Consider the following 27,409-nt stretch of genomic DNA (forward strand, 5'->3'; position numbering starts at 1 on the left):
ACTTGTGCAGCTGCAGAAGGAAAAGTCTCGTTTCCCATCACCTGCTCCCGGCTGCAGCCCAGCCTCACCTGCTGCATTAACGTAATTAGCACACCTGCTGTCGCCAGGGCGGCTGGCGGCCAGGGGCACGTGTGCCTCGGAGAATCAGACACTGAGTCCTGCCGTCAGGAGCCCCTCCCCGTGGAAGCACCGCCGGGCTGCCTGGGGACTCCCCACGTGGCGTGGTTTCTTCCAATCCAGCTGTAGTTGTACATCTGGGTGGGGAGGCTGCTGGAGGCAAAGGCATAAAAATCCTAGAATGTCGGGCCCCTTGGAATGTTCTGGTCTAGTGCTTTTCAAAAGCCAGATCCTGGCTGGGGAGCCGGAGGGCCTCCCGAGGAGCTCCTTTACAAAGCAGAATCCAAGGCTCGACTTGGAGGCGCGGAGCTAGTCGACCTGAGCGGCTGGGGTAGGGCACGCCGTTTCTGGATTCTCAGAACAGCTCCCAGGTGGTTCTCGCAGGCAGTGGGGTTCAGGGACCGCCTGCTTCGGCCAGGCCTTTTCTGTGTGGGGTGCAGAGGTATGATGTTGCAACTGTGGTTCTGTTGCCCCCAGCTTTCCCAGGGCTTTGTCAGTGATGGGTCTGGGGAAGCCAGTCCTGGCCTCTCAGAGGTACTTGACTCCAACAGGGTAGCCCCTGTCATTTTTAAAAAGATTTATTTATTTATTTAGAAGGCAGAAGGAGACACACACACACACGGGATCTTGTATCCACTGGCCCACTCCCCAAATGGCCGCAATGGCCAGGGCTGGGCCAGGCTGAGGCCAGGAGCCAGGAACTCCATCAGTGTCCCACATGGGTGCCATGTCCCAAGGACTTGAAGCATCCCCTGCTGCTTTCTCAGGAATGTTAGCAGGGAACTGGACCAGAAGTGGAGCAGCCAGGACTTAAACTGGCACCTGTATGAGATGCTGGCGTCATAGGTGATGGCTTAACACACTATGCCCCAGTACCAGCCCTGGACCCTGACGTTTTGTGTAGAATCCTCCGAGCCACGGCAGAAGTGCAGCCTGGTCCACATGGGGGGTTCTGTTGTGCTTGGGGGCTGTTTGCACCTAGGGGATGTTTGGCAATGCTGGCGACTAGGGGAGCAGGAGTTGCTATTGGCATGAGGTGTGTAGAAGGCAGGGATGTGACTCAAACTCCTACGTTAGCCAAGACAGGCCCCCAAAGCCATGAGCGTCACCCAGCACGAGCGTCCCTCGTGCTGAGGCTGAGAAGCCCTCGTCTGGACCAGTGTCCTCAGACTTGGCCGTGTGCTCCCTAGGTCCTGGTTTAGGAGGTCTGGGTGGGCCCTGAGACTGCTTTCTGGCCATCTCTGGGGCGGTGGTGGTTCTGGCCATCTGGGCCCACACTCTCCATAGCTGGTATTTTCAGACCAGCTTTGGAGTGATCTGGGGTGGGTTGGAATCGCAGCTCTTGCCCCTGTGTGGCCTTGGACGAGCCACCGTACCCTCTCTGATGCCGAGTCTCTTTGTCTGTAGAGTGGGTTTCATCACATGGTTTAAATGAGATAATATCTGTAACAAGTTGGCGGTGGTTTGGGGGCTCGGCAGTCGTTCAGTCGCTGTAGCCCTGGTTCTCACTGCCACTGTTAGGATTTGCATGTGGATTCAACTTTCCTTTCTCTTTGCTGTTTATCTACTCTGTGTCTAACGCTTTGCTAAACAAGATGCAGTGGGAGGTGGCACCATGGCTGTGTTTCTGTGATGCCGAGAACTAAGGAGAACTGGTGCCGTTTTGCTCAGAAGTCACTCTGCCGTCAGGTACCAGGTGGAATCACGACTGGGATAGGACTTAAAGCCACTTCTCACAGGACAAGTGGTTAGCCTAGGGGCGAAGACTCCCGTGTGCCCCATTGGAGTCCCTGGGGTTCGGTTCCTCGATGACTCCTGGTTCCAGCTTCCTGCTAATGGTGGCCCTGGGAGGCAGCAGTGATGACCCAAGTAAGTGGGTTCCTGCCGCCCACGTGGGGAACCCGGCTTGAGTTCCTGTCTTCCAGCTTCGGCCCTGGCCCAGCCCTGGCTGTCGTGGGCATTTGGGTAATGAGCCCAGTAGATAGGCGCACTCTCTCTGCCTCTCTCACATAAATAGAAGTAAAATAAAAACCGCCTTTCAAGGCAACGAGGACCAGAGGCAGCACGCAGCAGGGTGCACATCCTCACCAAAAGGGAATGCGGGGAGAATTTCCTAAAAATCAGGCGTCTGATTTCTGGGCTTTCATTCCTAAAGGTTGTATGATCAAAAGAGAAGAATGCTGAGCGAACCTAGGTATTCATTTCTTTCGGCTTTCTGCCCTGAAGTCATCTGGTGTGGGAGCGTTTCAGAGTGGTTTGCAGCACGGGGCGGACCGATGCCCAGAGCCCAGCATTGCCCCATGTTAGCCGTGTGACCGGGCCTTGTCCAGTATCCCAAAGGCTCAGCGTCCTCACCTGTAACAGGGTAGAAAATAGTACAATAGTGTCCTTGTTATTTGTGGCTTCAGTTACCTATAGTCAACCTCAGCCTGAAAGAAACAAATGGAAAATTTCAAAACTTCAGCCGTGGCTGAGTTTCCCAGGGTGCTCTGTTCTGAGTGGCACGATGAACCCCAGCGCCATGCCTTTGTGCAGAGTGTCCACACTGTGTGCGCTACCCTCCCGTTAGTTGCTGCAGCAGCTGTCTTCATTAGCAGACCAACTGTCCTGGTGTTGCAGTACCTCTTATTACTGTCCCCAAAGCATAATAAGAGTAGCGATGCTGGCAGTTCCAAGCTGCCAGAGAGAAGCCTTACCGTGCTGTCTTCAGGCGACAAGGGGAATGTTCTTGATTTTCTCGTAGGTGTGTATGTGTGGGAAAAAATATTGTGCCTATCTGTGTATAGGGATCGGTGCTGTCTGGGGTCTCGGGCTTCCATTGGGCCCCTCATTGCTCAATGAGTTGAGCAATGCCAACTCATTGCTGTGGATACGAGGGAACCCCCGCACCGACCTCCAGGGTAGAAGCGAGGCCGCCATGGAATGACATGTGTCAGTTCCTCCACAGCTGTTGCCCAGTGGGGTTCTTGCCCTGCACGGTAGGGAGACGGTAGGGAGACTGTGTTCAGGTGCGCATGCGTATGAGAGTCCCGCAGGGAGCTCAATCTAGCACAGCATCTCGGGCCTCCCTCTGATGTCCTCATTCGTTAGGACACAGTGGGGTAGCAGCCCCAGCACGCCGGCGGGTTCTGGCACTGGCGGGGCCCCTGGAGGAACTGGTGCTGGTGCTGAGCGTGGAGCGGTTGCCGTTGGGACCGTGGTGTCAGGACAGGTGGAACCTGCACAGGAGCGCACCTCGCACGGGGGCAGCGAGGTGGTCGCTGAGAGCTGTTCCGGCAGCCTTCTCTCCTGGCAGGGGCTTTTGCTTGCTTTGCCAACTCTCCTCCTCTCTTGGGTGGAGGAGGGGTCCTGGGGAGGGCAGCAGGTGCGCTGTGGGAGCAGTTGACATCCAGATGGGGTAACCCCAGAGCCAGGCTGGAGGAAGAACGGATGTGAGGCGAGGCGGGAGCAGTGCAGGTGCAGGAGGCGCTGCTGCGGATGGCCTGGGAATGTGAAGGGAGGGGCTGCCAGGCAGGGCGGCGTGGAGGGAGGCGAGCAGCTGGGAAGGCAGGAGGGCCAGGGGTGAGCCCGGGGGCATCGTGGGAGCAAAGGGTCTGAGCTGTGACCGTGCAGGGAGCGCACAGAGCGGCCAGGCTCCGTCTGCATGCGCGGAGCTCCCGGGGAGAGCAGGGAGGTACGGTGCCAGCCGGCATCAGTGCCCAGAGGAGGGCAATGCTGCACCCAGAACCCCTGCTCCCAGCGTGCGGGCCCCCCGGGAGCGCACACGGACGGTGTGCTCTGCCTCCTGCCGCAATAGTCTTGGCTCTTGCTGCTTTACTGGGAGAAGTGAAGACGCATGAAAATGGCTAAGGCTAAAGATGTGGAGCCACTGCCTGCTTTCAGATCACCGGCTTGTGCCAGCTGTGCAGTCTCGCTCACATTACTTTGCCCCTCTGTGTCTTGGTTTCTCTGGCTGTGAAATGGGCATGATGGTGCTAGTACTGTCTCTGTTTTTGCCACACTGATGCCTCCCAGCATAGAGCCACTAAGTGTCGGTAGCAGTGGTGTTTATTATTCACGCCCCTGGGGGTGTTCTCAAGGCTCTGCTGACCTTGGCCGGCCATGCTCATGGGTCAGAGGGTCACTGACCTTTGATGGCCGTGATTGGGGTCCTGGGTGATTTGTCTCCGTCCTGTGTCTCCCATCCCTCCCCTCTCATGGGGTAGCACAGTCAAGTTCTCCTGGATGTGGCAAAGGGGCAAAAGCCCAAGAGCCACCCACCCAAGTGCTTTCAAGTCCCCTGCCCCGTGTCTCGTGTGCAAACATCCCATTGGCCACAGCAAGCCACGTGGCTGAGCCCACTGCCAAGGCCCCCGGCAGCGCCCCCTTGCCCGGATGGCACTGCTGCAAATGGCCAGTGCAGTGCATCAGGGAGGGGTTGGGAGCACCTTAGCAATCTGGACACTCGTCCTGTTGCCACCCTAGGACCTGGGGTCCTCCCCGGCCCCCTAGTCCCAGAGCCAGACCTCAGCCAAGGACTCTTTTTCCGTTGACTCCTGAGAGTTCTGTCATTTGGATCTCATCATGCCCTCCTGCCATCCTGAATGCCGGCCCCTGGTTTTGTTGCCCCGGGAGTTGGCCAGGTTGCTTGGGTTTGAAGCCACTGTGCCGCTTACTTAAAGCTTCGTGACCCTGGCGAGTGTGTCACCCTGTCTAGGCTTCAGTTGCTGAGCTGTAAAATAAATGTCAGATCCCCCTCCGCGCCTCCTGGAGTTGGTGTGTGGCACACAGCTGCAAACGGTAAATGCTTACCAGAATTTGCTTTTTAAAGCGGGATTGACGCTTGGCCCTGCTGCCATTGTAGGGAGTGTGTGCGGCACAGCCTGTGATTAGGAAAAACAAGACAGCGAACGTTTTTACTTTGCGATATTCCAGAAACAACAGGGTTTCCGGTCCCTCTGAACGGGTGAAATCGTGACCATTTTCCGTGAGCCGTCCCATAAACAGCTTCATTTCCAGTCCTGACATGAGGAAGTGATTGGGCTCTTCCCAGCTTTCTGTTTTCTTCCCTTATTAGATAACATCTCTTAAATTTACATTAAAGGCTCTACTAGATACAGAGCTCAACAAATAAGAAGACCGTGTGGTTCAGGTGGAGAATAGGCAGGGGCTATCAACACGAATCAGATGAAAGGCTGTGCTGATGGGTTTTATGGATACAGTAATCGTTTTAGGAATACTTGCCAGCCTTTTTTGTTAAAATTGTTATTTGAGAGGGAGGGATGGAGAGATGGGGGCAGAGAGAGGGAGGGAGGGAGAGAGACAGAGGGAGAGACTGAGAGAGAGAATGCATGCATGAGATTGAACAAATGAGATTCTCCATCTACTGGCTCACTCCCCAAATGCCTGCAGTGGCCAGGGCTGGGCTGGTAATGAATCCAGGAGCCAGGAACTCAATCCAGGTCTCCTCTGTGGGGGGAAACCCAATTACTTAGCTGTCGCTGCTGCCTCCCAGGGCATTAGAGCAAGCTGGAATTAGGAGATGGAGCCAGATGTGGAACCCATGTACATGTCTCAGTGGGCACCTAAACTCCTAGGCTGAAAGCCCAAACCGTGTGTGTCTGAGAGCTGCCCCCGAACCTCTTCTTTTCTAACTGCCTTGGTCTTCCTCGCACATGCTGCTGCTGCCGCCGCCGCCACTGTTGCTCCTGTGTCTGCCAGCGCCACCAGCTCCAGCACAACCAGAGCCCTTGCTCTCCTGCCTTAGATCCGTGCCAGGTCTCCGTGTCTGTGGCGACTCTCCTGGTATCTGGTCCCTGCTTCTATGAAATCGCACTGCACCTGCAGGACAGAGTGTGTGTGTGGAGCTCCTGGCATGTAGTTGATACCCAATGAATGCCTGCTGACTCACAGACAGAGGGATGTCATCTCATCCTTCTGATGTCCTTGTCCTAAAATCAAAGGTTTGGGGGCAGCCCTCTTCCATGGTTGCAGAGGTGAGTAAAAGGGGAGATGTCATGAGGGCCACAGGACATTGGCACATCTCGGCAAGCCCTGGAATCAGTGGCGCCGCTAATTGAGACACTTAACAATGGACTTCCTTTAAATTTTTTAAAGTTTATTTTTATTTTATTTGAAAGGGACATAGAGAAGTCTTCCATCTGCTGGCTCAATCCCAGCAACACCTGGGGCTGGGCCAGGCTGAAGCCAGGAGCCCAAAGCTCCATCTGGGTCTCCCGCCTGGGTGCACTGGAGCCATGGCCTGCTGCCTCCCAGGGTGCACATCAGCAGGAAGCTGGAAGTGGAAAACAGAGCCAGGACTTGATCCCAGGCATTCTGATGTGGGATGCAACGTCTTGCCCCTATAAATGGACTTGAATCCTGCCTGTGACTTGAGTCCCAAAATCCTGATGAATGAACACGAGGAAAATTCCTTTCTTACTTGGTAGCAGACTCGAGTAAGTGTTTCTGGCTGGGCAGTGCTCCTCCGTTTGCTGTGGCTCTACCGTCCTTAACTTGGGCTCCCAAGGTCACCTTGAAGGTCACCTGCTTTTTGGACAGCCAGCCAGAGGGAGTAAAGACATTGAGCTTAGCAATCCAGGCCCTGAAGAAGTCCCCATCACTCTTACTCCCTTTCCAATGGCTAGAGCTTCGTCTTTCTCAGGGGCTGAGAAATGTAGTCAGGTGTGTGTTTACTTTCTTTTTAGTAAGACGTCATATGGAAGAACATTGCTTTGTGCACCTCTGTCTAGTTTTCCAATGGTAAGTCAACCTTAGCCAAAGCCTACAGCCACTGCGCACCACCTGGGAGCCTTGTCCCCAGCTGGGTGACTCCCTGGGGATCTTCATGAGCTGCATTTACAATTTATGCGTGCTAAAGACAAGAATGTTTCTCTGTGCTGTTCTTAGAACCCAGTTCATCATTAGGTGCAGCATTTAGATGGAGTTGCTGGTGGGTGGCAGCAAGAAGCACGGTGCCCATCTTGCTTGGGTTAGAGCCTTTGAGAGATTGATCATGGCCAGCTGTGCTTGCAGGAGTGGAGTTTGATCTGCAGGGCGTTGGTGCCGGATGAGTGTGGTGATGGCAGCAAGGCTCGGCTCCTCTCTCCGAGTCGTGTGAATGATGCATCTGCCATGATCACTACAAGGGAGACGCTGATGAGCAGACAGAGCCCGCCCTCTGTTGCCTTTGACATGCTCAGTTAACTTCCAGGGACCGGTTGGTTAGGCATTCTTCCAAGTGGATGTGAGGTTCTTGATTTATTTTAAACAGAAGTCAACAGCCCAGTGTGCGACTGTAAAGTATTTTAGTAGCTTGTAATTTGAAGAATGCACTCGTGAGAGTCGTAGTTTTATAGATTTGGGAAATTCGTACGTTCTCTAAACTGAGTAGGGTGGAGGTTGGGGGGCCGTAAACACGTACATCTCACTTAAAAAAAAAAATACAAACCAGAAACCTGTTTGAGATTCCCCTAAACCAAAGCATTATGGGAGATGAATTTTCTAAACTCTGTGTGTGGAATTTTACAGAGAAAAAGAAGCTAGACAAAATGCCCAAGGAGTTTGAGACAACTCTTAGTTGAATCAGTCTTCACTCTTAGGGAGTTTATAGTCTAAATTCCTTTCCCACTCTAAAAGGAATTTTCCTCTGTCTAGTTTTATAACAGAATCTCTTCTTTCTCTTCCCAGAATTCCCCTCACCTTCCTCCAGGAATATGGCTTTACTTCTTTCCATTGCTCAGAAGTTCTGTCTGTGGGTTCCCCATGTAGGGCAGGTCAACCAGAGTCACTAGGAACTTGGATATCAAGATGCCAATTCCTGCCTCCTGCTTTCGCTCCAGGCAGGGTGGAGCTGTGGGTCAGCCTAGGGTCTTGCTGGCTCTCACCTGATCTTTCCTCGAGCTTGAATCCACATCAGGTCATAGCAGTTGACAGTCAGTGGTACAGTGGGACCACACATGGCCAAGTCCATGGCTTTGTAGAGTTTGCTGAATGTTAGTGTGTGCAGCCTGGTCTAGCTCATGAAATGGTTTTGAGAAATAATGCTTTGGAACCCGAAAGGTTTGGTTGGTAAGTTTTCTGGTCGACGGTCGAGTCTGTGGCCGTAAGGGAGTTCTGTGCTCTTGTCGAGCCTCCGTTGGCTTTCCATCTCGGGGTTTCTAGAAGGATGAATCTCAGGTTCCTCAACTAGACCACTATGTGTAGGACTCAGTGAATGATTACTACTAATTACTATTACCATGAACAAAATCACCCCTGGAGAGGGATTTACAGATGTTTGGGGTGGAAATAAATGAAACAGGTAGATACCCGAAGCAGTGATTTTCAGTCTTAATTTATAGTGACCAGTAGGTTCCTGTGTGGAGGCAAATTCACTGTAGCCGATACTTGCAGTATCACTTCATTTACTGTCATTTAGATTCAATTCCACAAGTGCCTGTTGTGTCCCAGGTACTACTAGGAAGTGTTTGGTTAAAAAAGTAGGACCAAAACAAAAGTAAGACAGGGTTAACAGAATCAAACAGGGTGCTCTCCCTCCAAGGCCTTGGCGTTGATGCGACTTTATGTCCTGGTTTGCCCTGGACAGTCCTGGTGTACCTTTGCTGTGTAGAAATAATTATTGTCAATAGCACTCTCTTTTGTTTTCAGAAGCGTCCTGGTTTGGAAAATCATGGATAGGGTCACCAGTATGGGCTGTTGTTGAGACAGGGGGACTTTGGTTAGCCTGGGACCGTTGAAGGTCTCTGCACAGAGAAGAGCGGGGAAGCCATTCTTCCTGGTGTTGAACCTGGGCTAGATGGTGAGCTGTGGGAGCAGAGAGGCCGCGGCAGAGGGGCAGGTGTTTCGCAGATAGAATCAGTCAAACACTACCAAGGTAGTGGGCAGCCCCAGCCGGAGTCGCCATCTTGAATACCAGAGCGTGAAGAGCTGGCCTCGCGTGTGTGGGTTTTCGTTTAGGTTTCACCCATCAGCAGACACAGAGGCTTTCATTGAGACCTTAACTGTTAGGCTTCAACGCTGGCCTTGACACTTCCCCAGCAAAAGCATTTGGGGGAATATAGTGCAAAGGGAGGGTTTATTGTTTGCAAGCCGGATGCAATGCGGCACTAAGCAATTGGTTTTTATGGCTATTTCCTCTGGGTACACAGATCTTGAGAGATAGAGTTCAGGGCTACTTTTTATATTTTTTGCCAGTGCTGCAGAATACCTGCTTCCTGGGGGAGGTGAGCCAATGTAGTGACCCCTCTCTTGACGGAGACCTTCCTTTGCTTCTCTGTGCCATGTCTCATCTACCCTGAGCGAGCGCTGGTCTCAGTAGATCTGGGAGCAGTCAAAAGGTGACATTTATATGTCCAGAGGTTTTTGCTAAGTGAATAATGCAGTTCAGACTCCCTGGATGTGGGATGTGAACTTTTTTTTCCCTGGGTGTTTGCTTTTGGGTTGAGTGTCTTCATTATCATTCAGTGAAATTAAGGTGGAAAAAGAGGCAATCCTGGCTCAAGTAAGAAAATGTAACCCCTGTGTGTTTTCTAGGACGCCTTCATCTTTAGGTTTCCAGTTTGCAATTCTGGGCACCAAATGCAATTTCCTGTGTCATTAACTTCTTTTTCCTGTAACACCAAAGGGCAGGAGGGTGTTGGTATCCACATCCTGTGCTGTGAGAAGGTTAGTACAGAGTTGCCCTCTTGTTGTTTGGTAGTTGTATATTCACACAAGAATCATTGCAGGTTCTGATGCCAAGTTCACTTGCATAATCTGTCAGTTCCCTGAATCTCTGTGGATTCATTGAGATCTTTGCATCCATTATTGACAAGGTTTTGTGATAGTCTGTTACGTGCCGAGAGAATTCTAGGAGTGGAGTGAGAAGGCTGACCCTTGGTGACTTCGGTTAAATGCCTTGGGCATCAGATTCCTTGGAAATAAACTGAGGAAGGTCCCACGGTGGTGGTGCAGCTGAGTGAGGTGATGGCCATGAACGGACTCTGGGCTGTCCCAAGCATTGTGCAGCATTATTCACTAAATCTCATACACCTGTGAATATCTAGGTTAGGCGTGAGAAAGCTTCGGCCACTGGGCCAAATCCAGCCCAGCTCCTAAGTCTGGGCACATGCCAAGAAGCACGTGTACCCTTCGATACTGTCCAGGGTGCCCCAGAGGAGAATATTTCCCGACACGTGAAAAGTCTGTGCAGTGCGCACATCAGCGTCCTGTCATAGAGTTTCACTGGCACCCAGCCTGGCTCACCCACCTGCATCTTTTCTGTGCTCCTCTTACGCATTCAGGGCAGAGCTGAAAAGCTGCTTCAGAGACTGAATGGCCTGCAAAGCCGAAAATATTTATCTGGCTGTTACGGTGAACAGATGTGCCAGTCCGTGTTCTAGAGCAGGGGTTAGTGGAGCAGAGCTCTGGTGGAGTTCTACCCTGCAGTCTCATCCTCTGAGGAGGGTACGATGTGGGGAAAGTTAAAGCTCTCAGATTCTCAAGAAAGGACTCTAGGCTCATTCATTCATTCACTGTTTCACCAAGTGTATATTGAGTTCCTGCTGTATTCTAGACACTGTTGGGGCGATGAGTGATATGGGAGAAAAATCTCTGCCCTCCTGGAGCTTATAGTCCGGGGGAGGAGTAAAATAATACAAAATAATACACAAGATTTAAAAAAAAAACATTTAATTTTTATTTATTTGAAAGAGTGACAGAGAAAAGGGAGGGGGGAGATGTTCCATCTGCTGATTCACTCCCCAAATGGCTACAACGGCTGGGGCTGGGCCAGGCTGAAGCCAGGAGCCCAGAGCTCCATCCCATCTCCCATGTGGGTGGTGGGAGCTCAGGTACCTTAGCCGTCATCTGCTGCCTTCCCCAGTGCATTAGCAGGGAGCTGGATCAGAAGTGGAGCAGCTGGGACTCAAACCAGTGCTCAGATATGGGATGCCGGTACTGCAGGAAGCAGCTTAACCTGCTGTGCCACAACACTGGTCCCAAGTTAATAATTTTTAGTAATAAAAATACCTGGCATGCCAGAGGGTGAGGAATGCTGTGGTGGGGTTGGGGGTGGTCAGGATAGCCGCGTGGAGACAGTGATAACTGACGCGGGGGGGGGGGGGGTGAGGTGTGAGCCCTGGACGTCCAAAGATACTTCAAGAAGTTTCTGGAAAATAGAATTAAAACATGAGTTTAAGGCCAAACAAAAAACCAGAAAGCAAGTTCACAGCCTGGGGTGGGGGCATTGGAGAGAGACAAGGTGCGCCAGGGAGCTTCTGTGTTCTGATTCCCAGCACTGGCCGCAGAGCTGCCATGGTCATGCTCAGAGAGTTTCTTGTCCTCTTCAAAAGGAAGAAGGAAACAATGTGGCGTAGAGGGCAAGAGGAGGAATTCCAGGTAGATAAGAGGGGAAGCTCGAGGCCCGCAGGCTGAAAAGCTCTTTGTTGCAGTCTCCTGTGGTAGCATTTGGGCCTCTGCTCACTAGATATCAGTAACAACCCCGTTGTCATGACTACCAAAACATGTTTGCACATGTCTCCGGAAATGCCTGCCCAGATCTCCCCCATGGAGAACCACTGCGCTGGGGGCAGGCTGCCTCCCCGCTCTGTGACATTGGGTTTGTGACTTAACTGCTCTGGGCCTCCATGATACTGCCACCTGGAGTCCTGGGAGGAGGAAGTGGGGTAACACCAGCTGGCACTCAGCAGGTGCCTGGGGCGCCCCAGGACCCTGGCACGTGTGTGCTGGGGGAGCAGAGACCTGGCTCTCGTGTTCCTTCCAGTCATCTCCTGCGCAGCACGTGGCACCGTGGTCGTTTGTGTCTTGGTGAGAAGTGTGTTCATCTGATTGATGTCGTTGGCCCGATCCTTGGGTTATAATAAACTCCCAACGTGGCCACCTTTGCATTTCTGCCGGGCGTGGTTTTCCCTCTTAGCCATCATCACCCGCGTGTGTGCCTGCCGTTTGACAACCCCCAAACTGATCTGTGAAGCAACGCGTGGACATTGATTCTTCTACTTCTAGGCATAGCATGAGGGGCCCGAGTCCTCCACCTGTCGCCCATCTGAGACCTGAGGAGGGGACTGAGCAGCCAAGGCCGGGAGCATTTGGTGCAGTGGCTGAGACGCCTCTTGGGTTGCCCACATCCCGTATCTGAGTGCCCGGATTCCAGTTCCTGGCCCCATTACTGCAGATGCGTACCTGGGAGGCAGCAGGTTGTGGCTCAGGTGACTGAGTCCCTGGCACTGTGAGGGAGACCTGGATTGAGTTCTTGGCTTCCGGCTTCGCCCAGCTCAGAGCCATTGCAAGCACTGGGGGAGTGAACCAGTGGGCGGGAGCTCTCTGTCTCTCTGCCTCTTAAATAAATAATAACAAGTAAAATTTCAAAGGAGGGATGCTTTTATAACCTTCTTCCTCCATGCAGACAAAATTGGTTTCTTGCTTGAGGAGCCCCTGCGTGAAAGGGAAGCAGCAGCCAGCCTGGCATTGCTCTCTCCCGGGCCGCTCCGGGCACCAGGCAGAGGAGCAGGTTGGCAGAGCCCGGAGAAAGGCTTTTCCTCTCCTTCTCCCCGTCCTGTGCCCAGGCTGGCTGTGGAGCCAGTGTTCCCTGGGCTGTTCCTTCTAGAGGTGAGAACAGTGAGGAAGCTCACACTCGTGTTTCCTGAGCACCTACTATGCGCTCTGAGCACTCTGCACGCGTTAGCTGTTCCTGCTGTGGAAGGGAGGCCCAAGAGGCTTAGCAGCTCTCCCAGGGGGGCGGTGGAATAAGTCAGGGGAGCTGGAATTTCATCCCCGCAACCCAGCCTTTTCCTTCTCCTCCTCTCTCCCTTCCTTCCTTCCTTGGGGAGAGACACAGACACAGACACACACACACACACCCCAACTGGTTCATTCCTTAAATGGCTGTAACGGCCAGGTCTGCACCAGGCTGGAGCCAGGAGCCAGGAACTCCATCCTGATCTCCCATGTGGCTGGCAGGGACCCGAGTACTTGGGCCGTCCACTGCTGCCTCGCAGGGAGTGGGGAACCAGGAGCAGAGGTGACTCAAACCCATGTCCTCCAGTACTGGGTGCAGGTGTCTTGAGGGGCGGCCTCACCTGCTGTGCCACAACCCCCTCCCCCTTCTAGCCTTTTTCTTTCCCAAAATCTTGGATATGACCCAAGAGGAGCCAAGCATTCCCCAGTGAAGCCCCCTGAAGCCTGGCACTTGGGGACTCCTGGCTGCATCCATCTGCTCTTGGACGATGCACTTGAACCCAGTTTCATCGAGGTCTGTCTGGAGGATGGAGCCACGTGAGGACTGCCACCCTTCCCAGGGGTTATGCTCGGGGTTCTGTCGCCCTCAGTGTTCCCTTCCTTCAGAACTTGTTGATTTTAACCTTTGGAGAGCCAGGTGTGGTGGAGGGGCTTCCGGAACCTTCCGTGACGCTCACACTCTGTAGAGCAGAACATGTCTCTTGGGTGTGTGTGGAACTCCTTGGAGATTGGGTAAGACTCAGATGGTGATTCCAGGGCCTGGCCTTGGCCTGCGGCTGCCTCTGTAACCAGCCCCAGACGGAGCTGGCCTGCTGGCCACGGGAGGCGCAGGCTCTTGGGCCTTTGCCTTCTCCCCGCCTCAGATGCCAGACCGAATCCTTGGAAGAGGATTTTCCCTTGGCAGAGACTCGGCCAGCAGGTCTGGGAGGAGCTCTGTTGTCAAGCGGGGCCTGGCACCCGTGTGACGGGAGCTGGGTGACACGCCCGTGGTGCTGGTGACCGCTGAGCTGGGATGGGCCCTTTCTGCTCCTGGCGGAGTGGCTGACATTTGAGCACCTACTGTGTGCTGGTGCCTTTTCTCCCTGAGTGGCGTTCCCTTCCAGTGGAGACTGGAAATCATCTGTGTATCACTGTGTAGGAAAAGCCGAGACACGATTTGAGTGGGAGGGTGATGCCAGCCAGCCCGCGTGCCTCCCCGGCAGAACAGTCCCCGCGCGGTCTCCCAGCCAAGCTGCGTGAGCACGTAGCACCCACCAGGCTCTGGGGGCTGGGGGGGGGGGTCACTTTTTATCTGTGATCCGATATTAATTGGCCTTAAACAAAGGAAGCAACTGATTCCGTAATTCTGAGGTTTATGGGGTTTCCACTAAATCCCTGGGTCTTTGGAAAGATGATGTGATGCATTTTAATAGTAATGATGGTTCTCTTTATATATATATATATATATATTTTTAAAACTCTTTCCTCTATTGGGGAACAGAGTTAGAGCTAATGTTGTGATGAGCTTTGAGGCCCAGCGCTGAAATCTTGAGGGGCTGTGTCCCTTCCTAACAGTCCCGGCCCTAAACAGAGCAGCATCTGGGTCCTGCTGAGCACAAGCTCTGTGTCTGCCAGGGGACCCGAGCCCCCCCTCGCGGTGCTTGGCTCGCGTTTCCGTGCCGAATGCCCACCGTTCGGCCGCACCATCAATTGGAGATTTCCTTTAAGGAATTTCCCGGAAACCCTGCCCCGGAAGGACACAGATGAACTTCTTTTCCAGTTTGATTAACAGCCGTTTTGAAAGGAAGCACCTTTCAGGCCGCGGTCCAAAGCTGGCTTCCTCCGGGAGTAGCAGAGGGCAGAGGGTAATAAGCTGCCCATCTGCCCCAGCCTGTTAATGACCATCTGTGCCTTCGGGCAGCTCGGGGCGGCTTTGGTCTTGGCGGGTGGGCAGGCTCTCTCTGAAGGCCAGCCTGTGCTTGTCCAGTGCCACCTCCCGCTTCGCACCCACCTCCCCGCCTTCCAGCACGGGGCCCCGGGACGCCCATTGTGATGGCCCTGGCTTGGTGGGTTTGTGCCTGGCTCTGAGCCTCTTGCAGACCAGCCTGCTGGATGTGCTTGGGTTGAATGGATAGTTCCGTCCATCCCAGGGCTGTGGCATGGACGTGTGGTTGAGTGATGGTTCCTGCAGGTGCAGGCTGCTTCCTACAGACCGTAGTCTGGTTTTGCTTGGAAACTACTCGTAGCTGTGTGTGTGTGTGTGTGTGTGTGAGAGAGAGAGAGAGAGACAGAGAGAGATTAATTCAGGAAGCCCAGCTGTAGTAGGCACTGGGACTGCAGCCGGGAACGGGAAATTGTGGCACTGCGTTCCCAATGCCTGTCGCACGTGGCCGCTGGCATCAGAGCTGAACAGGCCTGAAGGGCTGTCATCAGGTGGCTGCCCCCTCTACACAGCATGCTGCAGGCAAATCAAAGTCGTGCTGCTTAGGAACTGGGAGGTCAGGGGACTCAGTTTTCCCACCTGTCCAGTGGGTCCACTCAGGCCTGCGCTGCTTCTCTCCCATGCTCTTCTCCTCTTGTCAGGGAACTGAGAAGTGAATGCTTTAGAAACTGCAGGAACAGGTGCGGTGTTTCGTTGAGAGGCAGGAGAGCCCGGTGGGTGGTGATTAGTCCCTGAGAAGGAATAGCAGTCGTTAGCGTAGTAAGAAAGGGCCTGTCCGTGCAGGGTGCACTCAGGAGGGTAGCACTGCTCTTGCTTCTTAGAGTAGCCACGGCATAATTTACTTATTTGAAAGGCAGAGACAAAAGGGGAGAGATCGCCATTCACTCCCCAAATGCCCGCAGTGGCTGCGACTGGGCCAGGAGCCAGAAACTCAATCAGGGTGTTTCCACGTGGGTGGCAGGGAGCCAACTACTGCTGCCTCCCAAGGGTGTGCATTAGCAGGAAGCTGGAGTCCCGAGTGGGGCTAGAACTCAGCCCCAGACCCTGAGCATCCCAAGTGCTGCACCAAACGTCCAGCCCTGTACTCTTCTGTTTTTCTAAATAAAGCAACAAACCTCTGAGTTTTCTTTAGGGCAGATGGCTCCATTGCCTGGCATCCCAGAGCTCAGGGCGAGTCTCAGGATGGGCTAATTTTGCTCAGCAATGGGAGGGATCTCCTTCCTCAGACGGACCCTGGCTGCACCCAGGACCCGTGGGCGGCTGGTGCACCCAAGCGTTCTGTGGGTGGAGCTAAGTCTGTTCCGTACTCACAGCACTGGCGGGGGCAGGCTTTTGAATTCCCTTGAGAGCCCTTGGCCTTGGCGTGTATCTGCTTGGGGAAGTCAGACTGTCTGGGACAAGCAGTGTGTGCACCTGCCCTTCGGCTCTGTGGCCTTGGAGGCTTGTGATGCTTTGGCTTTGAGGTCAACTGTCTGATATTCTTTGGGCATCTGTGAGTTGAGAGGGGACAGAATCAAAATAGTCTGAATCTTGACAGGTAGTGGATTTTTTTCCTATTATTAGGGAAATCGCATCATCACTTAATTGAGCACGTCTTTGTTCCCCACCTATTTTAATTAAGTACTAATAGTACTGACCATAGGATAATGGCTGGCCTCAGTGCTCCTGGGCCCCTGTATAGTTGCTCAGTGCATGTTTGTTCGGGGAGTGGATGAATGACTGGGAGATCTGCAGAGGCAGAGGTGCAGATGGACCATTCGTTCCCCTCGCCTCTGCGGGCACCTGTTAGCAAACATCCGTTTTCTCTGTGTCTCTTAATTTCCCATAAAACTACTGTCGTCTTGTCTGCATGCATTTCATGCCTTTCCTTGCTGGGTGAGCCTGGGCGAATGCCAGTCCTGCTGGCTGGGTGCTGTCCTCCCTGTTACAGCTTCTCTGTGGTCAGCATCTTGCAATAAATCCCCAGGCAGACCTTGTCCTGCGAGCCTGGCTGCTGCCGTGAAACTGCGTTCACAGGTTGGTGGAGCTCACAGGGAACTCGAAGATGCTCTCGCTTCACCTCTTCGTTTTATAAACTCAGGGCAAAGTAAATGACCTGTCCAAGACTACACTGGTTTGGGGTGGGCATTCGGTGTAGTGGATGAGATGCTGGTTGGGACCCCCACATTCCATATTGGAGGGCCTGGGGTTGAGTCCTGGCTGCACTCACAATTCCAGCTTCCTGCTGCGACTGTTCTGGAAGGCAGCAGGTGGTGATGGCTGTAGTACTTGGTCCTGGTCCACGTGGGAGACCCGGATTGAGTTCCTGGCTCCTGATTTTGGCCTGACCCAGCCCTGGCTATTGCAGGAATTTTGGAAGTGAAACAGTAAATGGGAGATTCATTTCTCTCTTGTCTCTTTGCCTTTCAAACAAATAAAATAAATAGTTTTTTAAGAAATTAAAAAAAATACACTGAGTTGACAGTGTGGCCAGATAGAAATTTGTGTCTCTTGAATCCTAGCTGTGAGCTAATTGCAGAAAAGTGGCTGCGGTCTCTGTTCCGGAGCTTCCTGGGCAGAGAGGATACCCTCTGCTCCGAGGAGGGCTGGGTGGAGGCAAGGACCCCCTCTTGGTCCCCTGAGGACCCCCCCCCCCTCCACGATGCTTTGATGCCCTGGACGTGGTGGGAGAATGGAGTTGGGTCTGGTTGAGAAGGGCCTCGCCCGCCCCCATGCCTGGCGAGCTGCATGCCAGGGGCCGTTTTCTGCTGTCAAACGGGGCCCTGGGCCAGGGCCTGCTGAGTGCAGGCTGATGAACTGGCCTGGCCTCGTTCCCGCGTGCCGTGGAGATCCCCCCACGGGCTCTCAGCCTCCCGCGTGCAGGGGAAGCTCGCAGAACTGGCACGACTGCTTCCGGCAGCATCTCTGCCCGGTTCTGTTCATCAATGCTACGAAATTAAATCAAGTCAGTCCTCGTACGAGCTTCTCCAGCGCGTGCGTGCGTGAGAGAGGATTCCCTCTGGGGCTTTTCCCCAGAAGGAGATTTTTCTGTGCGGTTCGGCAGCACAGGTCCAGCTGTCCTGGGTGAGCCTAGGAGCCGTGTGACCATGGGCCATTCAGGTGTACTTCCAGAGCCCTTTCTTCCCTGTTAATGGACTTCAGTGTCCCGACCTTGAAGGTGTCCTAAAGATGACAGGAGGTGGTATGGGGTGTGGAATACACCTGTATTTATATAATACACCTGGGTTTGGCACCTGGCAGGCCTATACAGGGAGCTCGGCACTCTCAAGTTAGCCTCGTCCTAGTGCCATCGGTATGGGTGCGTTGCGAGGGTTCTTAAAAAAATTTATCTGAGAGACAGACAGATCTTCCATCCACTGGTTCACTCTCCAGTCAGAGCTGGGCCTGCCAAAGCCAGAATTCAGGAGCTCAATCCAGGTCTCCCATGTGGATGTCGGGGACCCAAGTACTTGAGCCATCACCTGCTGCCTCCCGGAGTGGACAGTAGCAGGAAGCTGGAATCAAGAGTGGAGCCAGCACTTGAACCGAGGGGCAGCAGCTTAACCCCTGGGCTCATGCCTGGCCCTCTGGGGTGCTTTAAAATGTCATTGCCACCAGCACCCGTGGCTTGGGCCTTCCTAGCCACCTGCTCACCCAAAGCCCCAGAGGCAGGTGCCACACTGCATCATTTTAAAAGGTGTTACGGGGCCATGCTGGATCCATAGGCTCGGCTGGAAACTCTGCCACGTGGGTTTTATTTTTTCCCATCATCCTTAAGGAAGGTGGTGGAATGGTGTGGTGTGGTACAAGTATAAATGATTTGACAGTTTAAACATTTTTGCCAGTTTTTTCCAGCTTGCTGTAAGCTCGGGTTTCACAATTAGTCATTTCTGTTTGTTGAGACAGTGGGGTGGAAAGGGGACAGATAGAAAAATGATTGTCTAATAAGAGAAGCTGTGATGCTGAACTGATTAGCAAGGAGTAATTTGCCACCAAAACTGGCACATTTTCGAAAACAGCACAAAGACCAGGACTTAGTTCTGTTAGGCCACTGTTGGGTCTGTTCACTTCCCAGGTCCAGAAGTCTAACCTGGGGTAGCTTTAGGTGGAGCAGTGAAAGTCGACTTGTTTCAAATCTGTGTTCAGGTGTGTGGGTGGAGTTTCCTGTCAGTCTCCCTCTGTTCTGCCCTCCCCATCTGGCTGACTGGGTGCTGGGCGCCTCTCCCCTTCCCAGAGAACCCATGGCTTTGGAATCAGAGACGCTTCAGTTCTGGCTCCAACCCTTCACTGGATGGAAATTTCTCGGAGGTGGATCTGTTCCCAGCTTGGAATCTGCCTGGGTTCTTCCTGGCGCTCAGCGTGGGGCCTGACGTGTTCCCACTGGGGAGAGAGGAAGATAGGGGAGCAGGATGTAGCAGATCCCTGCCTCCGGTGCCCACCTTCACTTCCTGGTTCTATGCCCCGACAGCAGTCGGTGCACCTTGGAGGGTAAACCCCAGGGGCCTTCCCGGTGGAACAGGGTGTTTGCATTTCCTCCCTGAGCTCTTTCAAATAGCGTCTTATGTAAAAACGTTGAGTGAGACCACACAGGTGTGTCACCCTGCCTGCAGTAGCACTGTTTTGCTGCTTGTTAGAACACCTGCGATTGTGCAGTGTTTTCGTTCCACATGGCAAATCCTTTATATTTCAGTGTTTCTGATTTGCTTTTCACTGTGGGAGGCCCACAGTGCCAAGACACTTTGAAGAATGGTTTTTGGGAATCTCGAGTGGGTTCCTCTTTGCCCCACCTGCCTGGTCTGTGCTGAGAGGTTGGTCTCTTGGCCACGGTTTGTTCTCCCAGCAGTCTCCATGCTATGATGTTCCTGAAAGCGCTTTTTCTTTTTCTTTGCTCCTCGATCTGGCGCTGTTGCAAGGCTTGTTTCCTGGAGTAAGTGCTGATCCAAAGTGTCTTTCTTGCAAATAAATGGTGCTTCCCACCGCCGGGAGTGGAGAATGGGAAAGAACACGGAGCAGGTGACAGATATGTCTGAGTGCCAACACGGAGGGCTGCCTCCCAGAAGGGTGACTTGTCTTCCGTGTGTTTCCTGCGTGGGCAGCTGTGCCGTGTGCACTTGCTGCTGTGTGCTGGTCTTTGGGGAAGGTCACAGGTCAATGGCAGCCACACTTGACCACATCAACACAAGCTAAATGTCTCTGTGGCTTCTTCCTCCATTCAGCTGAATGTGCGGTGGACTGTTTCAAAATACATAACAGAAAACAAGGTGAGACATGGCCTGGTGCAGAGAATTAGTTCCTGATAGGTGACTTCGGTGTTAAAACATGGGTATGGGGCTGGCGTTGTGACGCAGTGGGTTAAGCTGCTACCTGTGATGCTGGTGTCTCGTATCAGAGCACTGGTTTGAGTCCTGGCTGCACCACTTCCAATCTGGTTCTCTGCTAGTGTGCCTGGGAAGGCAACAGAAGAAGGCCCAAGTATTTGGGCCCCTGCCACCCATGTGGGACACCTGGATGGAGTTCCCGGCTCCTTGGCTTTGGCCTGGCCCAGCCTGGATGTTGTGGCTATCTGGGGAGTGAACAAGCTAATGGAAGATAGCTCTTTCTCTCTGTCTCTCCCCCTTCCTGTCTCCCTGTCATTCTGCCTCTCAAATAAGTAAAAATAAGTTTTAAAAAAACACATGGGGATAGCATCTTTCTATCCACTGATTCATCTAGTTACCCTTGCTTCACCCACCTGTCCACCTGTCTGTCCAGCTGTCCATGCGTCCTCGTGTCCACATATTCATGCATGTATCCTCCATGTTGGCAAACAGGTATTGAAACCTACGTGCCAGTTCCATGTTAGGCTCTGGGCATAAAAACATCACATAAGATAAGGTCTCTGTCCTCAGGGAACCTCCAGGGTTGGGTGCAAGCTGTTTTCCTAAATTTTAAGTCAAATTCTTATCCAGTAAGTCTTTTTATTTTGTTTTGGTTCTCATCTTTTTTGAACAAAGCAAGACATGGAACCATTGTGACATTTTTCCTTGTTTTTATAAGCCCAGGTTCTGAAGTTGGGTTTCATCCTTTGCATAGTTCTAAGCACAGGGTAAGTGTTTATGTTATTGCTCAGAAAAAGGAGACAATCAAATCTTAGGACTGTGAAACGTAGTAAGGTATTCCTGGAATTCTTTTTTTTTTCCAAAAAATATTTGTTTATTTGCCAGGCGGAGAGACAGAGAGCTTCTGGGGTTCGTTCCCCAAATGCTTGCAATGGCCAGGGCTGGGCCAGGATGAAGTGGAGAGCTGGGAATTCAATCCAGGTGTCCCACGTCGAGTCCTCATTGGCTGCCTTCCAGGGTGTGCATTGACTAGCAGGAGATGGACCTGGGAGCAGAGCCCGGGCCTGGACCGCAGGCACTGCTGTGTGGGATGCTGTGTCCCAAGCAGCCTCTTCGCCAGGAGGCCAAATGCCTGTGTCAACCTGGGGGGGAGGAGGCGTTTATTCGTGGGTGGGTGGGAGAACTGTAAGCAGTGTGACAGATTGTGCGTGGACAAGCCTTACCGTGTCTTTTCATCAAGCCGCCAACCCAGGAGAATATGCGATTCTGAAATTAATTATGAAATTTACTCTAACAAAGAGGCACCACAGTGATTGTGTCTGCCACAATTGCTACTGTTTTTCAAAGGGCTGACCTGTGAGTTGTCGGGTTTTCCATAACACTCTAGGCCGAGACTTGGGTGTTGTGGGATTATTTTCACAAATGGATCCCGTTCTTAGGAAAACACCAGGGGGAGTGTATCCATGTTGTTTTCCCATGGAAGGGAGCTCTATACACTGTTTATAGAGTCCCTGATCCTTTTTAAACTTCAGGAGCCCAGTTGGCCTCAAAGGCAATAAATCGAGAGCCCAATGAGGGCCGAGGGACGTGCGAGGGACGTGTGATTTATGGCCCGACCCCTCCTTCCTGGGCTGCTCTACTTGATGGATGGCTTTCTGGCCCTTGGTGCTGCTGGGACCACTTTTGAAGTTGCTCCTCTGGGGCCCCAGGTGTGGCCCAGGGAGGTGTTAATGGGCTTCCTGCCGGGGCTTTATTGGGGGGAGGGTGCTTGTTCCCGGGGCTGCCTGGGCCCACTAGAGCCCTGGTCCTTCCTCCCTGAGCCACCGCCCGAGTCCCAGCTGCTCCCCGTGTTTGAGTCCACCGCAGCTGTGTTTGTGTTCCTGTTCCCCCGGCCACCTCCAGGACGCCGGGGGCTTCGGTGGTGGCATGAGTGGTGGATGCTCAGGGCCAGCCAGGGACCCCCCTGGGAGAGGGCAGCTCTGAGAGACACAGAGACCAGGAGATAGTGGGGCTGTCAGTGGATAAGGGGAGCTTGGGTCTGAAACTCCAGCTGCACACGGCCCGCCCCTCTCCCGCCCTCCCGGCTCACCGAGGCCTCCATTCTGGAACGAAAACCTGTTCACATCCATCACCTCCTTCCACGCCTTTTTTTTTTTTGGACAGGCAGAGTGGACAGTGAGAGAGAGAGAGAGAAAGGTCTTCCTTTTGCCGTTGATTCACCCTCCAATGGCCGGCGCGCTGCAGCCGGCACACTGCGCTGATTCGATGGCAGGAGCCAGGTACTTATCCTGGTCTCCCATGGGGTGCGGGGCCCAAGCACTTGGGCCATCCTCCACTGCACTCCCTGGTGGCCTGGAAGAGGGGCACCCCGACTGGGACTAGAACCTGGTGTGCCGGCGCCGCAAGGCGGAGGATTAGCCTAGTGAGCCACGGCACCGGCCCCCATGCTTTTCTTAGTGCTACAAGGCCACCTGATGTCCGCCCCACCTCCAGGCCTCTGCCAAAGCCCTAATCCTGATGCTCAGGCTGTTGGCGCCTTCCATCACTAGGCTGTGTCCAGGCTGTGTGTTTCGTTATGGCCAGCAGTGCAACCTGATATGCATGGCTACCCTTGGCCCATGGGGTAGATTTCCAGCCCAGGATGCGTGGCCACCCTTGACCAATGGGGTGGAATGGCACAGGGGCCTTTGTCTCTGGCTGCTGTCGCCTTTCTGACCTTGGGCGGAAATCTGCTCCCGGGCCTGATGGGCTCCGTGTCTTTCTCCACCAAGTCCAAGGCCCACTTGCTCTGGGAGGCCCCCGCGGCTGCCCCCGCCTGGCCTCGCTGCCGATTGCATCTTGCTCTGGATACCTCTGAGAACCTGGTTTGACTTCGCTCCCGGGCACCTGGCTCTGAGCCTGGTGGTTCGTGCATGTTTATGGAATCGCCGAGCACTTAGCCTTCAACACTGTGTTAGAAGAGATGACGACGTGGGCCTGCCACGGGGTGTTAGTTGTGCCACACAGTTAAGTCCCGTACTAGACATTTATTTATGTGCTAGGCAGTTAGAGACAGAGGCCTTCTGTCTCCTGATTCATTCCCCAAGTGCCTGACACTGCTGGGGCTGGGCCAGGCCACAGCGAGCAGCCTGGAAGTCCATCTGGATCTTCAGCATGGGTGACAGGTCCCCAAGCACTTGAGCCATCATCTGCTGCCTCCTAGGCTCGTTTTCAGGAAGCTGGCTGGGAGGCAGCCACAAGCCTCTCTCGCAGGTATTCTAGGGCTGTCTTAACCCTCTGTGCCACACAACACCCACCTGCATCCCAGCTAGTATTTACTGAGTCCACTCTATATGACTCGCACAGCATCGTCACCACGTTCCTGCAGGTAAACATGTGGGCCCGTGAACTTGAGCCAGCCTTCCTGGCAATGGGTAGCCCTCGCTGTGAGCAGGAGGATCCAACAGTGAAAGCCTTCTCTGTCTCCAGTTCCTTTCTGGCAGGCCTTGGCCTCCTTGGCCTCCCTGGTGGGTTTTTCTTATGATGCCCAATGGTGTAGTCCAAGTTCAGTGAAACTGGCGAGAGCTTGGGACTTCCCTTACCTCGCCCTTCATCCGACCTTGCTGTCAAGGACCGCTCTGATTGCTGGCACCGTCACAGAGTCACGGGGCCCTCTCAGCCTGGGAGCTGGGTAGCCTGTGGCTCCTCTTCCACCTGCTGCTTTCGGGTGTGGGGAATGAGACTCCAGGAGGCTTCCCAGACTGGGTCAGGTCATCAGAGAGTGGACCAGCTTCTGGTGCTCCTTTTCCTTTGGGGTCCAGATAGGATTTGAAGTGCACCTGTTGTTGTAGGAGCTCCAGGTGCTGTTGGGACTTTTTAATTATTCTTGACTGTGAACGCCCAGGAGAGAAGAGCAATATCCTGGCCATTTTCCACCCACCACACTGGACCGTGTTTTCCCTGTTCTGTCCCCTGTCATTTCTGGAGTGTGACATCCCACCAAATCCGCTGAGGGGGGCACTTGCCCGTTGGCAGGGAAGCGAGAAGAACAGAGAAGTGTAGGAAGTCAGTGAGCACCCGTAGGCCCTCAGTGTGGTGTAGGGAGAGTGAGCCAATGTCAAGGCGTGGCTCCTGGGGGCTTCAGCAGGGTTCTTGTGGCACATCCGTGCACAGGAAATGAAATGTAAATGGTGAGCTCCCTGAAGTCTTGGGAAAGAGACAAGGGCAGGTGGAGGGCAACCCCAGCAGCTGAGAGCCCTGAGAAATTACACCTGCCAAGCCTTGGCTGGAGAGGTGGTTAAGGCTGGCCGTCGTTTTAGGGAGTTGCTTAGATTCTTGTCTTGGTCCAGGTCAGCTGGTTGCACGGCATGGGTGCAGCCTATTGTAACTTCTGGAATCTGGCTGCTTTGTTCAGCCCAGGCCCTGCTGTTTAATTGGAGAGCTTAGACAGTGGCCTTCCACTCTGGGCTACTTTATGGGTGGTGTGTGGATTAAATGAAATCAAGCATTAGCGTGTGTAACATAGTACTTGGCACACGGTTTTAACAGAGAGGCCCCAAATCACAGCAGTTTAAAAAAGATGAAAGTTGATTTTGCTCTGATGTTTGGCTAGGGTAGGCAGCCTAGGATAGATACGAAGACTCTATGAAGATTAGGGACCTGGCCTCTACTCCCTGCTGCCTTGCCATCCTCAGTGTGTCTTCAGTCTCCTTGTCCGTTACGGCTGCTTCAGTTCCTGTCATCATTTCTACATCCCAGCCTGTTAAGGGGATGTAGTAGAAGGATGTGTCCGTTCCCCTCAATAGTGTGGCCAGAAAGTTGCCAATGTCCCTGTCTCATCTTGTTGGCTACAGCTTAGTCATGTGATCATGACATTCACAAGTGAGGCTGAGAAAAATTTTAGGTTTTAGCTGGGTGTTCAGTTAAAAACACAGTTCAATTATTGTAGGATAACTGGCAGTATTGATCTGAGAGTGAAGTGTTCAATCATTACTAGTTACTACCACCATCACCACCACCACCACCATCATCACCGTCACCACCACCACTACCACCACCACCACCACCACCACCAGCCATCACCACCATCACCACCATCACCACCATCACCATCACCATCATCACCATCATCACCATCATCAATTCTGGTCTTAGCCTGTAAATTGATATGTGTCCTTGGTTCCTGATCTGCCTTCCATTTTCCATTTTAGTCCATTTAGCTTGTGGTTTGTTCCATTGTGTGATTTGTTCCACAATCTTAATCTTCTGGTACCATTTTATACCTAGAATGGCACTCAAAGTACATATCTATGTACTTTGTGATGTACTATGATGTACTATGTACATCACAAAGATACTATGTATCAAAGATAGATACTATGTATCTATGTACTATGCCTATGTGATGAAAATGGGCCTTTTAAGAAATGGTTTGTTCATTTATATATTTTCATTTTATTTGCAAGGTAGAGACAGGGAGACACTCCCCAGATGTCCAGCAGGCAAGGCTGGGTCAGGTTGAAGCCAGGAGCTCAGAACTCAATCCTGGTCTCCATGTGGGTGGCAGGGACCCAGGGACTTGAGCCACCCCCTGCCACCTCTCAGGGTGTGCATTAGCAGTTAGCTGGGTTGGGAGCGGGTGAGGGGAGCCAGGACTCCCAGTCGAGCACTCCCGTACAAGATGCACGCATCCCAACTGCTGCATTGAACGCCTGCTCCTGAAAGCGCATCTCAAATCGGGCAAGACAGTGACAGTTCAGGAGCGAGGTGATGACAGCATGAAGCCTTAGTAATCCACGTGGCAGCCTTAGTAAAATACTGCAGGAAAAGCTGACGAAAGGGAGAAAAACGTCTAGTATCCGCCTGTGTCCGTTACGGATTTGTTGGCTTTTGCTTTATCCTTTGCACGTGTTTGCGTGGAAGATGTCGTGAATCTCGTGGACTTCCGTGTGGAGCTTTTAGTCCGCGTTTCCGGCCTCCCGACTCACCGTTGGGGTTCCCATCACAGCCTAGTTTCAGAGTCCTTGGCCCCATGAGGCGGAGGGCGGCGCTTGAAGCACTTGAGGACGCTGTTGCCATGACGCTGGCTCCAAGGGTCGCGTGCCCTGGGAGTGTTTGTTAGGGTCAAGATGGTTCATTCCCATTTTACGTGGATTTAGGGCTCCTTTGGGTGCTGGGGAAGGGGGGGGGGGCACGCTCTTGGTGTAAGTCCCCGGGAGGCAGATGCCACGGAGCTCCGCCGCCCTACGTGTTGCCACAGTTCGCCTCCACCGTGTCTCTCCTCCGTTCTCCTTTTTCAAGGACTGTGTCCCAGAGTGAGCTTTTCTCCTAGAAGACTTACTCAAAGGTGCTGGCCTTCTTTCTGTCACCGTGCTCACCTCTAAAGGTGAGACGACACGGAGATGAACGACTGGGGGACCCCAGGAGGAACACTGAAGTCGCTGTCGATCTCCCTTGTGGATTCTCCCCAGGAGATGTCTTGGGGATCCTCCCCTTCACCTTCTGCCGCTTTACTCTTCCAGTCCAGGCTCACCGTGCCCTGGCTAGGACTGGTGCAGTCGTCTGCTCCGTTCCCTGCCTCCCGCCTCCGCTCCACTGTAGGCTTGTTCTCCCAGCCCACCTTGAGCCTGGCCACAGATACTTCATTCTTCCCACGGCAGTCAGTGGCACCGAGTCTGCCTTCCTGGTGTGGGGTCCAAGGCCAGATGGTTGCTGTGGTTGTTTGCTAACAATAATAACAGAGTAGTGGCTGGCACTGTGGCGTGGCAGTAAAACTGCCGCCTGCAGTGCTGGCATCCCATATGGGTGCCGGTTCAAGTCGTGGCTGCTCCACTTTTCCAATCCAGCTCTCTGCTGTGGCCTGGGAAAGCAGTGGAAGATGGCCCAAGTCCTTGGGCCCCTGCACCCATGTGGGAGATTCTGAGGAAGCTCCTGGCTTTGGATCGGCCCAGCTCTGGCCATAGCAGCCATTTGGGGAGTGAACCAGTGGATGAAAGACCTCTCTCTCTCTCTCTTCCCTCCCCCCCCACCCCCTTTGCCTCTGCCTTTCTGTAACTCTGCCTTTCAAATAAATAAATCTTAAAAATATATATAACAGAGTAGCCAGAGGTGCGACAGGCGTTATTTATAACCCTCCTACAGCTGTGGAACAGAAGGTAAAGAGTGAAATAACTTGCCCCCGGCTCCTGCGGGGGGTAGAGACACCGGGACTGCACTGGGAGCAGCGAGGCTTCAGCATCTGTGCTGTCAGCCTCTGCTTCCCGTGCTGCTCTCGGCCCTGTCTCTCCTCTCTGGCCACCTCTTGTCCTCGCATCTCAGCGCCAGCCACACCGATTGGCTTCTGTGCCCGGCTTGTTCCTTCGCAGCACCACGTGAAGTT

The 27,409-nt window shown here is 53.3% G+C and overlaps 1 protein-coding gene across 3 annotated transcripts in view; it reads left to right on the plus strand.

Annotated features, from left to right (window-relative positions):
* Window positions 1-27,409, plus strand: part of CHST11 (carbohydrate sulfotransferase 11) — a 284,153-nt gene that overhangs the window by 88,102 nt on the left and 168,642 nt on the right. The gene's annotated exons all lie outside the window — the stretch shown is intronic.

This window comes from Oryctolagus cuniculus, chromosome 11, assembly GCF_051225735.1.
Source record: "Oryctolagus cuniculus isolate XC-2025 breed Fujian yellow rabbit chromosome 11, ASM5122573v1, whole genome shotgun sequence".
NCBI classification, from domain to species: domain Eukaryota; kingdom Metazoa; phylum Chordata; class Mammalia; order Lagomorpha; family Leporidae; genus Oryctolagus; species Oryctolagus cuniculus.